We start from the raw sequence: 18,929 nt of genomic DNA on the forward strand, positions 1-18,929 counted from the left end.
AAAGTCTCTATCAGAGTGCCCCTTACATCAGTGCCCCCATTAAAGTCCCACCTTACATCAGGGTCCTAATCAGAGTCACCCCTTACATCAAAGTCTACATTAGATTTCCTCCTTACATTAGGGTCTCTATCAAAGTCCCCCCTTACAAAGTCTCCATCTGAATCCCTCCTTACATCAGGGTCCCTATCAGTGTCCCCCTTAACATCAGTGGCCCTATGTATACCATAAGCAGCCTCTGCAGACATTAATCATCAATCTGTACACATTGAGGATATACCACTAACTCTAGCTGGGAGGGTTGGAGTAGGCCCTATAAGAGCCCCCCCTTACATCAAAGCCTCCATCAGAGTCCCTCTTATATCAGGGTCTCTATCAGAGTCCCTTCTTACATCAGGGTCCTCATCAAAGTCCCCCCTTACATCAGGGTCCTAATCACAGTTCCTCCTTACATTATGGTCCCCATCAGAGTCCCCCCTTTCATCAAAGTCGCCATTAGAGTCCTCCTTAGATCAAAGTCTCTATCAGGGTCTCTACCAGAGTCCCTCCTTACATTGAGTCCCCATGAAAGTCCACCTTAACATCAGTGGCCCTATGTATACCATAAGCAGCCTCTGCAAATCTTAAGCAGGCAATAATTATCAATCCCATTGGAGTACATCACTAACCCTAGCTGGGAGGGTTGGAGTAGGCCAGATGTGGCCATCAGGCCATATTTTGGAGACCCTTGCCTTGTCTAATTCTCTAGGAATATATACACAGGTGGCAAAAGGTCCTTTTTATGGGCCCCTGAGTTCTGCCTATGTGCTCTACTTGACACCATGTGCTCATACTTCTGGGTTCGCACATAGGAAAAAAAAGATAATTGATCCATTTTTTACAATTGTAAACGTGAATTGGTGTTATTGTAGCCAATAACAGCTCCACATTCCATGGAGAGGCCAAGCATGAAAATTACAATACGGTTACAGTTTTAAACTTGTTTTGATTCTTTCAATACTTTGTAGAGTATTCTATATATCATTGGCCACCTAAGAGAGAAAAAAACAAGATATCCTTAGCAGTCAAAAGGTTTAAAAAAATATATCACTTCTCTACTGCAATAATTCCTGTAAATTAGCTTGCATCAGCATCTATTTATATCCTTTAGATCTGTCACATTCTTATAAACTATGCTTATGCTATTGTGGGTGCATGTGACTGTTAATTGTATTATACTATAACCACTGTTCTCATCAGAGCTGTGCTATCTGAATCTGTTATACTGCCAAATGTTACATATTTTACAGTTTTCACAATCACCAGGAGAGTTTTCAACCCAGACTTGTTTCATGCAAAATAAAGATCAGCCTTTCTCAACCTTTTTTAACATCGAAGAACTCTTGAATGATTTTCCAGTCTCAAGGAACCTCTGCTGATAATGACTGTATTTACAGCTTACAGTACATTAGCATGATGGTTAGTAAGATGAATACTCCTTACATTTGTGGTCATTTGGAAGAATTCACACTTAAAAACAGCTAAAAAGATCATTGGTGTCATTGATTACTTATCTAAAAAAAAAAAACACATTGCTCATTGCTCAAATAACCCCTAGCAACCTTTAGAGAAACCCTAGTTGAGAAAGGCTTGTATAGATTAGGGGTGATCAAAATCTCTAAACAAAAGGGCCCGTTTAGTGTCCTTCAGACTTTAGGGAGGCCAGACTGTGGCCAGTAGGAGTAGAAAATGCTCCAATGTCAGTAAGACTAAAAATTGCCTTAAGGTTAGTGGTCAGTCGGAAAAAAAAATTTCGTAGTGCCTGTGGTCTGTAGGAGGAAAAAACAAGTGTAGCATAATTGGTATTATTGGGAGAAATGGTGCCATATCATTGGTGTCAGTGGGAGGATAGTGCCCCTATCATTGGTGTCAATGGGAGGTTATATCAGTGGGAGAAATTATGTCCCATTGTTGGTGTCACTGGGAGGAATAGTGGTCCATCACTGGGGCAGGTGATAAGAGTTATGCCCTACTGTTGGTGTCAGTGAAAGGAAATAGCACCTCATATCAGTGGGAGGAGTAGTGCCCCAAGGGCTCGATAAGGGCAAGAAAAGTGCCACATTTGGCCTGCAGGCCACAGTTTGAAGACCACTGGTATAGATGAACAGATTCATACAAACCAGGATTCGACCTGAACTGTGCCATTGTGCTGTATGTGGAAATCCACAAAATTCTGGTGTTTTCTATAAAGATGTACAAGGCAAGAAGAGGGTTAAAGTGGGTTATGACTGTTAAAATTTGTTGGATTCTTGAGATCCAGGAAATGGCATCTTTTCTTTGATTGGATATTTATGCCTTAAATTATTATTCTCATCCTCCAATCAAGGCAAATTTCCCATATAGTGATGAACATTTGTCACATCTTATCTCTATCAAAGGAAGAGCTGCCTTCAAAAAGACTCATCCAAACATTTCAGGTATTTATTTGTTATGAGCTGAGGAGGTATACTACGTCAATGAGTTCAATGGCTCCAGCATGGATGCTCACCTAGAAAATAGATCCCCTCCAAAAGGGAGTGACTCATCCCAAATTGAATATTCCAGAAGCATCAACCCAAAGATAAAGTGTCCAAAAAAACTTTTATAGCTTTGAGGCAACATCATTTAAAACAGCCAACAGATTTTGGGGGCCCCATGCATCCCTTTACCAAGGCTTACAAATATGAAAAGCTCACGTGGACTCAAGAACCCTCTTTAACAAAACAGCCTGTATTCAGATGTGTACAAGGATTTCATAATAAACAATCAGAGGTTTTGCCAGTGCTAATGGAGGTGTTACCATCATCATCTTCCAGTGGAGGCTAAGTATCCATTGCAGTGATGATAAATGTTACATCTTTACCTCTAACATAAGGGGAGCTGTGTCATTTCAGCTATTCCAAGACTTTGTAAGAGCAGTTCACTGCTCTGCCTATCCACGTTTTCATTAGACCAGTTGGGTGGGATGCCATCATCAGACACAGCCCCCATACAAAAGCCATTGTAGGAGTATAGCCATCACTATTCTGAGTGCAGTTGTGTCAAAAACATAGTCTATATGCCTGTGTTAAAGAGGATTTGCAAAATGAGCTCCAGAACTGGAATATTGAAGATTGCGATTTGTTGCAGGAACATCAGAGTTTGTTTGCCCTATAAACCGATGTTGTACATTGTAGCACAGATATTAGCTACAGATCTCCACCTGGTCTGACCAGGGGCAAATCTGCACAACAGGCTGACTCTACCTGATAAGCATCTGTACAGATGCTTACCAGGGGGAATCTGCACCAGGAGGAGCTACCTCCTCTCTCTGCTTAGCTGAACAGAGGGGAGGAGTGGGAGAAGGAAGCCACAGGTCTCCTTTAATGACTGGATGGGCACCAGGGCCGGAGCTAGCCTATCTGATCTGGGGGTGCAGTAAAAAAAAGTCAGGGGCATAATGTCAACACTGTGTGTGAGTCACTGACAGTCTGTCACACAGTCTCATGATCTAGGAAACACTAGTATGTATTAGATTGTCATTAGATTACGGTGATTAAACAAAACCTGTGCCCCTTTATATCAGATGTCCTATCAGAGACCCCCTTTACATCAGGAGTACTCAGAGTCCTTCTCTGCATCATGACTAATAATCAGAGTCCCCCTTTACATCAAGTGTACCCATCAGGGTGCCCTTGTACATCGGGTGTCACCATCAGAGTGCCCCCTTACATCAGGTGTTGCCATCGGAGTGTGCCCTTACATCAGTGTCCCTTAATAGAACCCCTCCTTGAATCAACTATCCTCATAAGAGTGAACCTTACATATGATCAATTATCCCTATAAAAGTGCCTCCTTACTTCAGGTGTCCCCATCATAGTGTCCCCCTACATCCCCTTACCCCATCAGAAAGCCCCCTTACATCAGTGTGTCCCCATCGGAGTGCCCCCTTACATCAGTGTGTCCCCATCGGAGTGCCTCCTTACATCAGCTGTCCCCATCGGAGTGCCCCCTTACATCAGGTGCCCCCTTACATGGACTGCTCCCATCAGAGTGCCCCCTTACATCAACCTTCTGCATCAAACTGGCTCATGGATCAGTGGATGCACTCTCAGAAATCTGGGGGGGCACAAGTAAAATCTGGGGGGGCACATCCCACCCCAGCTCCCCCCGAAATCCGTCCCTGATGGACACTTACCAGACAGCAGGCAGCTGCTCTGTACTGCTCTACTGCCTGCACTTCTCCCTGCCCAGTGATCACCGATTGAGGAGGAGAGAAGCAATAGTGAACTGCTATAGCTGCCTGTGTCAAGCTCAGAAAGCCCTGATAAATGTGTGGGAGGGTCTGATCAGAGCTCCCTCTCTCTTGGGGCATATTGCCTCAGGTAGGTGGCCTATGTTACTGAAGAGCTGTTGTTGTCAGACCTCAGCATGTGCATGGCTGAGGGCCTGGAGGAACCTGGACTTAAAGACATTTTCTGAAGCAAGCTACCTTAGGAATCTGGTTGGGAGCTGTTTCTGGACATTGTAAGCAGGACCTTTTGAGTGTTCCCGTGCTTTGAGGGTTAGACATTAGAGGTTGCTACAAGGACTGTAACTGCTCTTACAAAGTCTCGGAATAGCTGGTTGTGTCCTTTTTGCCTCCAGCAATACTTAAGGCTGTTACTGAAGGATTATCCTCATACACCTGTCTGTGATTTTGGAGTATCCTGCACCCTCATCCCTCTACCAGCTTGTGTTCATGTACTGCAATAAATATTCAACAAGACACCCCTAAACCGAGCCTGAGTTTCACTGCTATGCTCCTGGGCTGGCAGCCTTTGAATAGGTAAGGAATGCCTGAGTGATTTACAGCAGCCCCTCCAGGAGTGAGCGCTATAAAAGTATTAAAGTCAATGAATCAATATGACAGTCTCCATGTTCAGAAGGAGCCCAGCATAGCAGTTTCCATATTTCTTTAATACAGATTTCATTTAAGAACAAAATATGCATACGTTTTGGCACTATGGTTACGTTAATTACAGTACATTTGATCATGTGACAGGTTTGCTGTGAACTTTCAAGTTTATACTCTGTATTTCATCTCTGCACTCAAATAGAAAACATGGATTATTGTCTGAGGGGCAAATTGTAATCCTTTGTCTAGCAGAATCAAACCCATCAATTTAACAGTTTCAAATAACAGTTACATTCACAGCACATGCTGGGAATGTAACTGTCACATTAGCTTGTGTTCTCAACCAAACTGCCAAACCATCAAATGGATGGAGTCATAACTGATCACATGTGCAGCACCATGGCAAATGAAGATCAAACAGAGGCCAAGATATCAGCTTCCTTGTCTGAAAACGATAGGAGGGATTAGTTCTGCTGGCCATACATAGAACACATTTCAGCAGGCTCCTGATTAACTGACTGAAATTCAGTGTGTAGCCCTGCCAGCCTATTCACGCTTGATGTTCATCAACTGAAAAATCAAATGAACTGGCCAGTAAATTGACAGCCGAACAGCCGCTGCATCCAATCAGAGGCACTAGTAGGGCCAGCTGTCAAAACACAATAGCTGCAAATGGAGATTCCTCCATCTGTGCTGTGTAGCATGGCTGGAGGAATCTATTTTTTTTTTTTTTTCATTCAGCTTGCATATCCATTTATAACTACATGTCCACAATGATGCTAGGAGATTTCACTGCAAAGAAAACTACAGTCACCCTGTGCTGGCACCCTTTTATAGAAAGTGAAAAAATCCTGGCAGGATCAACAGATAATAACAGTAACCTTAAATTGGAACCATACTCACCTCCATTCCAGCAATGTAGTCTTGTTATTGGCCGCTGACATGTTTGGCTGTCTTCTTTCAGGATCTAACCTATGACCAGTTTGAATTGTCAGGCCAGGATAACTTCTCTCTCTCATGCATCCTGAAATTGTACATTGAGCTGTTGAGTCTACAGAACAAAATGTTAAGGGAACAAAGAACAAAAAAAAAAATTAAATATATATATATATATATATATATATATATATATATATATATATAATGATTGCAGATTTTTCTACCTCCATTTTCCAATCTTTGACCAGTTTGATTGGCCGGGCCAGGATGGCACCTCTCTTGTGCATCTCAATCATAATCTTGGCAGATGCTGAAATTGTATGCTGAGCTGCATTGTACACTGAGCTGTTGAGTCTACAGGACAGAAAGTTAAGGTATTACAGACTTAAAAGTAAAGTTTTTAAAAAAAAATTAGATAAATAAAATTATTGGAGATTTTCCAACTTGTAGCCCAATCTACCTACCTAATTCTTTATTTTTTATTCCAAGCCAAGCAGGCACTAGAGAGAGAATTTACAGCTCTGTACATGTAATAGTATAATAAAAACAGCAAATGAGTAACAATATGAAAGCCATCACCAAAAATGACTTTCATGCAGACTATGCACAATAATAGCTGAAAAGCTGCACTCACTGAAAATGCATTATAATTCCTCTTCAAGCAGTTTATAACTAGCAGAAATGTACTCCTTATGGATTGGAGGAATATTTACATTTGAGCTCTCTTCCTAGTGATTTAGCAGTGACTCAAATGACTTATGATGCTTACAGTGATGCATGTATTTATGTGACAAACAGGAATTTCCCTCAATGGTATTGCCCTTCCTGGATAATTTCATTTTCTATATACAATATTTTAAAGAAATTCTGTGTAAACAAACTAAAACACAATTTCTCTGAAACAGAAGAAGTTGTTAATTTAAGACCCAAAAACAAAAATGTAATTGCAGCTTACATGGATGTATTGGCTGAATTAGTTTTCCTTCTTCAAACTGTTTTTCCTTTATTTTTATTTATTGATCCTGTGAAGAACACACTTCTTGTCCCTGAGTGGCTACATTTATTTTTCCACTGTACCTATGAAGGGGACCAGAGTTGTCACCCTAGGACAAGACTACAAACACACCTTCCCTTCTTCATCCCCAACTGACTTAGAAGAACTGCCTCTTTTTTGGAACACAGTCCCCCTGTTCCTCTAGTCTCCTCATACATCCGTCCTTTGATCTGATGTATATACTGTATATCTACAAAAATATCTGTATGTTTTGTAAAAATCTACTATTATCTATAAAAAAGTGTTTACGGTGGTAAACCTTTCATCCAATTCTTGTTGCGTTTGTAAATGTCAAAAGTCAGTATAAAAGGAATAGTAAGAATAACAATAAAAAAAAATGATAAAAAAAGTACTTGTGGGTTTAACCAATGATTTTTTGTGTACATGTTGTATTAATTCTCCCTGTAATGGCGTGTGACAGAGGAGTGTTTTTTGCTGACATACTTTTTGCTACTAGGTGTCCCTGTTTCTTCCCCATCACAAAAAGTTGTGAGGTATGCGGGTTCTTGGTTTTAGATATCCTTTAATAGTAGCCACACAGTTATTGATTTTCTTATCCAATCACTCTGCGAATCAGTCAAAAGGTCCAATCCACAAACAGTAGAATACCCATAACTTCCCTTCAATTTAGACCCATTTTAAATTGGATTAAATCCAACTTAGTCTAACGATCAGATTGGAATATTATCGATTGTTTTCTGCAGCACTTTATGAATACAATCGTATTTCGATCAATCAGGTTATGAGATTACATGATGGATACACAGATACCATTGATAACTTGTGTTCATAAATTGTAGTTGTATCATAACCATCAATCAAAATCCACCTCCCCGTGTGTGACATATTGATTAAATGGGTTGTCAACTATAGATCGACTATTTCTATTTGAAGAGATTGATCAGTACAGAAATTGATAGTTTATCGAAGTGTGTATGGCCACCATAAGACACTTACAGGAGTGTCAGATGCCTCCCCCCACCCTGTGCTTTGTGGTTCCTCCCTCCAAACCCTGAGTCCAGCAGAGGTATGGGGTTGGAGGATTGAACCACAACACATGTTGGGGGACCACCAATACACTCAAAAGTTTTTATTGATGAAGAGACTGTGGAATTCTGCAGTGCTTGAACAGTCCTGAGCAATGGCAGAAAAGGAGGAGAGCTGAGTGTACAGGCATGAGTATACTACTTCAATTTCAAGGACCTGGTGCTTTTTTTTTAAGAAACCCGATAAGATCTCTTTAAAGGGAAACCATGAAAAAATAACCGTATTCAGGCAAGTTCATGAAGCACCGATGAAGTTTCAAAACTCGTAATACTGTAGATGCACAGTGCCAGCGTATTTCTGCTACTTGTCCTGTTTATCAGAGCACTAAAATAAAGCTGCTGGTATGAAACAAGGGGAAATACATATTTACAAATGAAATACATTTATTGGTCATTGATTATTCTTTATTTTAAAACACTGCAAAAAAAAAATGAATGTTAACCTATAAAGTGATGGCATACCAACCGTAAAACATCCCTGTGATCTGCACAGCCTGTGTAACAAGCGCTGCAACAAAGTAACTTTGTAACTATTTACAAAGTTACTCAGATTGATAGCTGTAGATAGCTGCTTCATGAAAAATGTAGGCAGGAGGCAATCTGGCTGGATCCTGGACATATAGGGAAAATGTAATGTTTTGGGGGTTTATTTTTACTTTTCTCAGTTTAGAACTGATAGTCAAAAAATAATTTATTCCCCATAGCTGAAAGCACATGAAAATAAACCCCAAAAGCAGACATTTATTATATTGCAGCTTACCAATTCTTAGATGTGATGACTGCATTCATTTTCTTTTTTAGGCTTCTTTTCATCTATTTTCATCTGGTGAACCAGCCAGTAAGTCTGTTGGTTTTCAAAAGAACGAGCTCTCTTTCAGATGTATCAATTACAAGGATGAGACAAACCATTTAACAATGACAGCGATGCTTGCACTGATCAGTTTTTATATATTCATGTAAAACCTTTATTGCAAAAATAAAAAAATGTTTGTTGTTACTGAATATAAAGTATTAGCTGGAGTTTGGCTTCAATTTAGTATATTTAAATCCGCTAGTTCATCTAACACTCCCCTCCCCCCAGACTGACAATGCTGTTGTCCAAAGTTGCTCCTTGCCTCCTTCATCCAAAGTGGGTGCAGTGCAGGTTGCCTGGTCCTCATCCTGGTGCCAAACTTCTTCCACAGCAGGGGTTAAAGGTTAGTGGTCTTCAGGCAGAGCTGCATTCAAGCTGGAATGAGGGGGGCCTCACCCCTCCTCCTCTCTTGTTCATTCAGAAATGCCTATGCATTGTTTACACTGCATGTAACATAATCTCTAAATAAAATAATCCTGTCATTCATTCGACTCTCCCCCATTCAGCACCAGGAGGAGTATGAAAAGTATGGGTTAGCCAACATACAGCATAGCAGTATTCAGTCCCAGATTCCCTTACTAAAACATTGATCTGAGCCATCCAATATAGAATGAACTACAGTTACTATAAATAAATTACTTTTTTTTTTAAATGTATGTACATATATCCGAACAATGAGCTTCTCTTATTTTCTTCCTTTCGATCTGTCAAATGATACCATTGAAAGCACTTTGATATATCTGTTTGATAAGGGCAAACAAATACCTGTTAATCATGTCAGAAATGTAGAACTGTCCTCTGTCCTCTGCACACTTCTTCTGTTATCTTCAACAACCTAATTAATCCTAGTTCTTAATTTGGGACTACAGAACAAATAGTTTTTATTTTGTGGAGAATAGGATAAGGGTAGGTTTAGCAAATGACAATTGGTCAGGGATGACACCAGTCAGTCTACAAGAATCTCAATCTATCTATCCATTCAGTCGTATCCAACCCTTGGCAACTGCACGGACCGCCACTTGTAAGCAACTTTTCCCATGAATTCTCTTAGCGAATATTTTACAGGGTAGGTTGCCAGGTCTCTCCCCAACCACTACCATGCAGGAGATCCCACATGGCCAGGGATGAAACTAGGACAATTTAGACAGAAGCCAATTAACCTACCAGCATGTCGTTGGAGTGTGGGATGAAACCAGAGCACCCAGAGGAAACCCATGCAAGCACAGGGAGAACATGCAAACTCCATGCAGGAGGTGCCATGGTTGGGAATTGAACACATGACCCATTTACTGCAAGGCAGACATGCTAACCACTAAGCCACTGTGCCACCCTGTCCACAAGAATACTGTGTGATAAAAGTCTACAACAGGAATTAGGATGTCACCACTAGCTCCACCCAATTTGCTGTGATTGACCAAAGTATTGCTCCTGACCTATGGTTAGGCGCATTGCTTTGGCCAATCACAGTGCACTGTCAGAGCGCAGTGCATTGTGGGGTGCAGCTCTGTTCGTGAGTTCGCTGAATGCGTGAATGGCCAATGTTTGAGTCGAACTTACTCGAGCATCAAGAACACCACTAGTGTCATATAGTATATAGTACCCCATACCCCATTGGACTGAAAATAAGTCACTTTTTTGAAAATATGTATCCTTATCTGGTGTGGTAGCTTAGTGTTTTAGTGCTTAGTGAATTGCTAATCAACACAAGTGTAACAAGCACCACAAATGATATTGAAAGAACATTCTGGCATGAAAAAAGTCTGCATTAATGCTAATTTTAATTGTTATTTATATGCTATTTCTTTAGTTCCTGTAGCTCTAATCAGAGGGGCATCTATTTATCTACAACATACATTGGTGTCTGAAATTTTTTTATACATGAATATTCTTTGGATATCTTTTGTGGTCCCTTTTACATACACGTCAGTGGGTTTTATTTGTGGTTCCACATCTTTCCATGGTAAAGTTTGCTTTGAGCGATTCTGTTGCTACCTGGAAAAAATATTGGAAAAAGGCTTTACTGTAAAAGAATACTTTTAATACATACTGTATCTGTTTGACTGTCCTTGCCTCTGTTTTCACCTTGTTTTTACCTGTTTTACCACTGCTAAAAAAATCATCCAAAGCATCTAACACACATTTGGGTGTGTTGGATGCCTGGTTTTTCCTTTCAATGTTGTTTCCAACTAGATTTCTCCTAGATTGTAAGCTCCAAGGAGCAGGGCCCTCCTATTCCTCTTGTATTGAACTGTATTGTTGCTGTATTGTCTCCCGTTATATTGTAAAGCGCTGAACAAACTGTTGGCGCTATATAAATCCTGTATATTAATAATAATAATAGTACAGTGCTTTGTGTCCCATGAATATGTCCAACCTGAAATCTTGATGTTTAACACTTCCCTTATTCATAGTTTTCCTGGTTTGGAAAAAGAAAAGGTACAACAGTACGCTTAAAGTTAAAGTGTGGGTATTTGTTTAGGCATAACGTTTGGACAGATTTGGGAAGGATTAGAATTCCTGTTAGGTTTATGTTCCCTCTAGATAGATACATCCTCTCAATTTGTCATCATGAGTGGTACTAATCCAACATTTTAGAGTTATCACCAGAATTTTCTTTCGAAAATAGCTACAGCCTAAGTAGAAAAGCTTTTCACCCTGTCTCCATGCTGGCAGGGCCCTTGCTCTTTGTGTGGAAGCAGTGGTCTCTCTGCAGAGGTCCAAAATGCCCCCTGTTGAGCCAGACCTATAGCCCTCCAATCAGCAGACAGCATCTAATTTGCTGATTGAATTGCATCTTTTGCAATAAAATGCCCCTACCTGCCTGCTTGCTGTCTTCTCCGGTGTTGTAAACTCAGCACTTCAGCTTATAGCTGGTCTCTGTGTGCCGGATGACTGGCTTCTGCGCATGCGCAGTAGTGATGTCATCCCATGCCAGCCAATGAAGATAACCAAAAAACAGCACCCAGAAGAAGATGCTGGATAACATTAAACTGAGCATTTATCCATGACTATTACTGAAAGTTGTTTTATTTAAATGTTGTAAATTATATTTCAAGATCCTTCCTATCTCCACACTGGATGCCTTGGTGTGGGTATTGTAATATGGAGACTGGTGCATCCACTGCTAGCTGTCAGCTGTGAACTTTGCTGGGTACAATGAAAGGGGGAACTCTGCTGGGCACTCCTGGATGTAAAGAGAAACTCTGCTGGGCACTCCTGGATGAAAGGGGGAACTCTGCTGGGCACTCCTGGATGTAAAGAGAAACTCTGCTGGGCACTCCTGGATGAAAGGGGGAACTCTGCTTGGCATTCCTGGATGTAAGGGGGCTCTGCTGTGCACCTCTGGATGTAAGGAAGCCCTCCTGGATCCAAGGAGGGACTCTGTCTGGCACTACTGGATGAGAGGGGAGAGAATCTGATGGTCATTCCTGTATATAAAGGGAGGACTCTGCTGGGCACTCCTGTATTTAATATGGACTCTGCTGAGCACTTCTGGACATAAAGGGAGGACTCTGGTGTGCACACCTGTATGTAAGGTGGACCCTGCAGGGCACTCTTGGATGTAAGGGGGAACTCTGCTGGCTACTCTACGATGAAAGGGGGACTCTGCTGGGCACTCCTAGATGTAAGTGGGAACGCTGCTGGCTACTCTTCGATGAAAGGGGGAACTCTGCTGGGCAATCCTGGATGTAAGGGGGAGCTCTACTGGCTACTCTTTGATGAAAGGGGGAACTCTGCTGGGCACTCCTGGATGTAAGGAGGAACGCTGCTGGCTACTCTTCGATGAAAGGGGGATCTCTGCTGGGCACTCCTGGATGTAAGGGGGGACGCTGCATGATACTCTTTGATGCAAAAGAAACTCTGTTGGGCACTCTTTGATACTTGGATGTAAGGGTAAACTCTGCTGGGCACACTTGGATTAAAAGGGGACTCTGCTTGGCACTCCTAAATGTAAGGGGGACTCTGCTTGACATTTCTGGATGTAAGGGGGGCTCTGATAGTCACTTCTGGATGTAAAGAGAGGACTCTAGTGGGCACTTCTGGATATGAAGGGGAGGAGGCTCAGTCTGACACTACTGGATGAGAGGGGAGAATCTGATGGTCATTCCTGTATGTAAAGGAAAGACTCTGCTGGGCACTCCTGTATGCAATATGGACTCTGCTGAGCACTTCTGGACATAAAGGGAGGACTCTGGTGGGCACACCTGTATGTAAGGTGGACCCTGTGGTGGACTCTTGGATGAAGGGGGGGACTCTGGTGGGCACTCCTGGATGTAAGGTGGACCCTGCAGGGCACTCTTGGATGAAGGGGGGGGGGGGACTCTGCTGGGCACTCCTGGATGTAAGGGGGAACTTTGCTGGGTACTCTTCAATGAAAGGGGGACTTTGCTGGGAACTCCTGAATGTAAAGAGAAAATCCACTGGGCACTCCTAGATGAAAGGGGAAACTCTGCTTGGCATTCCTGAATGTAAGGGGTCTCTGCTGGGCACTCCTGGATGCAAGGGGGACTCTGCTTGGCACTCCTGTATGTAGGGGGGGGGACTCTGCTTGGCACTCCTGGATCTAGGGGGGGGGCTTAGCATAGCACTCCTCCTCGATGTAAGGGGGGCTCTGCTGGGCACTCCTGAGTGTAAACAGGGACTCTGCTCACCATACCTGGATATAAAGAAGGACTGCTGGACGTAATGGGGAATGTATTCATTATGTAGAATGTTTTTGTCCTACTAATATTTGTAAACTATACGGTGTGGCCCTCATGCCTCCACACTACAATGATGGCTGCATAGCATTTTTTATGGCGGGAATTTCCTAATAGTGACAGCATTGGACCATACCCGCTCAACATGTGATGAAATGGCTGCTAACGTCCTCCATCCAGGGGCGAACTGACCATTCGAGCACTGCCTGAGGGCCCGGGGTCAGTAGGGGGCCCCAGAAATGCCCCAGGTACCTTTTTTATATGCTTGAGTGTGGGCAAGGACACAGGGGCCCCATGATCTCCTATTGCCCGGGGGCCCCATGAATTGTCAGTCCGCCCCTGCCTCCATCAGATGACTGTGACAAGGTGACAACACAGGAGCACAACTGGGAGACAAGAACAAGGGTTGTCACCCTCTTACAGGAAGTGCCTGTACAAGGTCCATCATGGCAGGAGCAGCAGAGAGAAACTTTTAGGAAAGCAGCAGATTACAGAATATCGAATATGACTTTTGAATGGACATGATCTTTAGATTTTAGTGATTAGGTTGATTGAAATCGTTGGACAAATGTGCTCCTCGCTCACCTACTGCTATGGATTAGTGTGCGGGGTGATGGATGGTGTCGGATGTTGTACAATCGATGAAGCGGCAACAGGATGCTGTGATTGCCTAGTCCTCGGATGGCGAGTTATCAGGCAGTCCTCCGGTCCTGCACCGTCCCATCGGCGTACACTGTCATCCCTCTTATTATTAAACACACTGCAGCTCCCCCCACGCTGCAGCACAGGCTGACTTGAAGAAGCCAATGAGGGGCGGCCTTTCCTTGGAGACCACGCCCCCTGCCCATTCGCCTCTCTCATGCACCTGATGACTGACGCCCACTGGTGGGCGTGGCGGGCAGCAGCTCTCTGGGCGTGGGCTGCACACATTGTTCCAGAGCAGAGAGCAGGCGATGCAGCAGCTGCATAGACAGCTACGCCCTGATCGCCCATTCATCTGAACGCTGCAGACCCCCATCGTATGGGATCACCCGGGGGGACTCCACATCGCACACATTTGGCTGGATCGGGCAGATCTCTCGCATCGTTTAAACTTTTCACTCATCCACTTGTCCGATCTTCAATGCCAAGGACTGAATGTGTCTATAGGGTGGGTGATCGCTTGCTGCTAGCCTCTGGTAAGTGTCTGCTGTCTGTGGGTGGTGAACTGTGGATGCCCCCCCCATCCTTATTTTAAAGCATTGATTCCACATTAGCAGTGATGGATGTGTGGGGGTTGCAGATGTTTCATGATGTCCTATGCAGCATCAGCACATGTCACATTGTTTACCATAATGGCACCATTGGCATTGTATGTATGGGATGGTTAGCCTGCATCCCCCAGACAGGAGATCTGCATGAATGAGCTCATCCAGTCCTGGTGTGACCCCAGGAGCTGTCTCCCATCATCACACTGTATTGGCTGCTTGTGATTGCATTGGGGGTCAGCCAACCCCCCTTCATATCTTCTACCTATACACTTCCCCTATACCAGGTGTGGGTGGGTGATGTCCTGAAGTCACCCAGCTGCCCCCCCCCATGACATGTCTCCTTTATGGGACCTGGGTGCTCATCCAATATCAGCATCTTATTCAAAGTAGTGACATCATACGCCAAATATACCGACCGCTTTTCTGTCCGGGTCTGATTTGTGACAAATGTGTTTATGTCAGGATCACACCCAAGGCAACAGAACAACATGAATGACAAAAATAAAAAAATCTTAGTTTGTAGTTGGGTGGTCCAGTGATCATCTATTTTAGCATCTTATTGAAAATGGTGACATCATACATAAAATATACCGATTGCTTTTCTGTACAGGTCTGATTTGTGACAAGTGTCTTTATATCGCGATCACACCCAAGGCAACGGCACAGTATGAATAGGAAAAATCGTTGTTTGTAGTTGGGTGGTCCAGTGTGTATAAAAAAATAAATAAATATAAATCATTTTTTATATATATCTAACTAGTTGACTGGCCTATATAAATGAAATTGTGTGTGTGTGTATATATATATATATGTATATATATATATATATATATATATATATATATATATATATATATATACACACACACTAGTACTGTAGTACCATAATGCTGTATATTTTTATGGTTCATCCCAGTTGGCTTTTTGTCATAGCTATTATATTATTATTATTATGTTATATAGTGCAAGCAGTTTAGGAAGTGTGTGTTTTTCTTTTTTTTTTTTTTTAAAGGGAGACAATACAGTTGCAAACAATTCAAGACTAGGGTTAGGAGGGCCCAGCACATGAGAGCTTACAATCTAAAGGATAGCACAATCCACCTGTCAATAACAGAGCATTTCTCCAGTATAGGAATGCTTGGGAATCTAGAATTGACAAGCATAAAACAGATGTTAATCCTAACTGAAATGATATTTAGTTTGTTAAAATGCCAGGTGTCATACACAACTGTATTTTTTTTTTTTTTTTAATTTTGAATCATGTTTTCATCCTTCATTGCATCTTGTTGCTGCTGACTCCGACAGCTTTCCTGTCTATAGGCATGCACTCCAGCTGTGACTGCATGTCATTACTCAGGCCAGGCTTCCTGATGGTGTCAGCAGTGGACTTTGCTGGGATAGGGCCTCGTTCACAAGAACGATGATGACCCGTATAGAGTGAATGGACCACCTTTTGCAGCATCCTAACTGCCAGATTCTGTGTGCAGACAGTTCATTGACACAGCAGCAGCTCCTTATGTGACAGGTATGCTGGTTCTGATGATCGGCTCAGTGGGCTGCCTGCACACAGCAGCTGGAAGTTGAGATGCTGCAGAAGACATCCTGATCACACTATATGGGCATCATTGCCCACGGGAACGAGACTTGATGAACAATATTATGGCCACTTGTAATCTCTAACCCAAGTGCATGTGATAGGGTAACAACACAGAGGAGTAATTTTGAAATTACATTAATATGTTCAAAAATTCTAACTTTCCTTCAACTAGTACATTAGGCACTGAACATCTTTTGCTACAACTTCTTTTATGGAGGGAGTACATAGATGATATTAAGTCACTTGTTCTGCACTTCTCCATTCAGAAAACATTTTGCATTCTTTTTACCAAATGTAAGGGATTCTGCGAATGGAGGAATTGCAGATGAATGTCATGGTCCACCCCCCATCCCCAAACCACAGAATTTTTACAGTGCAAATGTCCAAAAATAGTTTTTGGTTGGAGTTCAGCTTTAACCGCTTCCCCTCCGCCCTATAGCAGAACTACTGCTACAGGGCGGCAGGGGTGCTCAAAATCACGTGTCTATATACGCAATTTGCATTTCTGGGTAGGGAGCACACGTACCGCCCTACCTACGCCACCATTGGCGGCTATGCATGACAGTCACCAGGTCCAGGTCGGACATTCCCTGCCGGTATGCGGTGACTGCTGCTTAAAGATGATGGGAAAGACCTGTGTGTAAACAACACAGGTCTCTCTCCTGCCAGCAAGGACATGCTGTTTTGTATTTCTCTGCACAGCAGAGAAATACAAAACTGCATGTGTCCAAAGTAAAACAGCAACACAGCACACATAGCACATAGTAAAACACATGCAGTTAACCCTTTGATCACCCAAAAGTTAACCCCTTCCTGCCCAGTGTCATTAGTACAGTGTCAGTGATTTTTATTAGCACTGATCACTGTATTACTGTCACTGGGGATGTAAGTGTCAGTTAGTCAGCTCCCACCCAGTGTCAGAATGTCTGCTGCAGTCCTGCTATAAGTCGCTGATCGCTGCCATTACTGGTATAAAAAAATTAAAATTCCAGTATATATAAACCAATTAATTTACACATATTGGGATTTTTTTTTTTAGCAAAGACATGTAGCAGAATACATTTTGGCCCAAATGTATGATGAAATTTGATTTTTAATTTTTTTTATTGGTTATGTTTTATAGCAAAAAAATATATATATATATATTTTTTTTTCAGAATTGTCAGTCTTTTTTTGTTTATAGCGCAAAAAATAAAAACCGCAGAGGTGATCAAATACCACCAAAAGAAAGCTCTATTTGTGGGGAAAAAAGGGTCATACATTTCATTTATGTACATCATTGCATGCCCATGCAATTCGCAATTGTCAGTTAAAGAAACGCAGCACTATGTCGCAGAAAATGGCCTGGTCAGGAAGGGGGGTAAAGCCTCTGGAGGGCAAGTAGTTAAAGAAGAATATGAATATTTTTTGCATAGTTACATTGGTCCAGGTTGGACCAATGTAACTATGCATAGCCACATCAATACCAGACATTTTGACTCCCTTCATGCCCAGTCCAATTTTCAGCTCTCAGCACTGTCATACTTTGACAAGTATTCAGTCATGCAACACAAAAATAACAGAATGGAAGAAAAATTCTTAACATTTTACAAATAAAAAATCTTTCTTCATAAATTTATGCCAAACTGTATTCTGCTACTTTTTTGGTTTAAAAATAACCCAAATCAGTGTATATTATTTAGTCTGTAGGAATGTTTTATAGAATCCACAAACTATGGTGTATATTTATATTTGAAAATCGATCAGTCCTGAATGTATTGTCAGCCTACCTCATTTCTTGAGGCCAATAAATGCCAGGACAGTACAAATACTCTCCAAATGACCCCTTTTTGGAAAGTAGATAGTCCAAGGCATTCAGTAAGAGGCATGGCAAGCTGTTTGAAGTTGTAACTTTTTCACAATTTTTTGGAAACTGAAAACATTTAGTAAAATTTGTGTGTTTTTTGTTTTTACAATTTTTTTTAACATACTGTCACCAATGCAGTACTTTGAGTATTTTGAAGTTCTAATTTTTTGTCAGAAGTTTTGGGAAAATGAAGAACGTCATCCTATAACTGTTGTGGGAATCAGGGACTTCTTTTTTTATTAGATTTTGAAAAAACAATTTCACAATTTTCTACATGCTCTGGCCAAGGCAATACAGTGTTATCATAGTAATACTGTACTACTCTGGGGAGGTGATCAGGATTCTTTTTTTACACACTAGGATTGCTTCTAACAGTGATAATCACTGTTATAAGCAACCACTTGTGAATGAATCCATTTATTCAGTGTGTATTGTTGTGATTAGCTGTGATTGGCTTGCAGCTAATCACATGGGCTGCAAATGGCCCTGTCTGTAACATGTGATCACTCACAGTGAGTGGCCGTCATATTACAATAGTCCGGGTGGGAAGCAGATAAACCATACATGTGGAAGCTGTAGATCATTGTAGTAGACACTGCTACTCCACTGATCTGCACTAACATCTGGGCCCCTTACGAATGTCCTGCTGCATTGTGAACACAGGAGGTTGCTTGCTCTGTGCAGATGTTATTAATTTTTCCAATGAATGCAAAGCATTCTGTGATTGGATGAGGTCAAGAGGCGGGACAGTAA

The 18,929-nt window shown here is 42.0% G+C and overlaps 1 protein-coding gene and 1 long non-coding RNA gene across 3 annotated transcripts in view; one reads left to right on the top strand and one right to left on the bottom strand.

Moving 5' to 3' along the window:
* Positions 1 to 870: 870 nt before the first annotated feature.
* LOC149445666 (uncharacterized) lies at positions 871 to 6,176 on the bottom strand. Its single transcript, XR_016306361.1, has 3 exons — positions 6,055 to 6,176; positions 5,795 to 5,942; positions 871 to 1,028 (listed from the first exon to the last, which is right to left on the bottom strand). It is a non-coding gene; the product is annotated as an uncharacterized LOC149445666 (long non-coding RNA).
* An 8,208-nt stretch (positions 6,177 to 14,384) lies between these two features.
* HRAS (HRas proto-oncogene, GTPase) overlaps positions 14,385 to 18,929 on the top strand; it is a 154,832-nt gene continuing 150,287 nt past the window's right edge. For both annotated transcript variants that reach the window (XM_089653596.1, XM_089653597.1), the window contains exon 1: positions 14,385 to 14,661. The gene's annotated coding sequence lies outside the window, so the exon portion shown is untranslated. The remainder of the gene's footprint in view (positions 14,662 to 18,929) is intronic.

Source organism: Staurois parvus, unplaced genomic scaffold (genome assembly GCF_062004578.1).
Source record: "Staurois parvus isolate SC_StPar_1 unplaced genomic scaffold, SC_StPar_1.0 ptg000715l, whole genome shotgun sequence".
In the NCBI taxonomy this organism is placed as follows: domain Eukaryota; kingdom Metazoa; phylum Chordata; class Amphibia; order Anura; family Ranidae; genus Staurois; species Staurois parvus.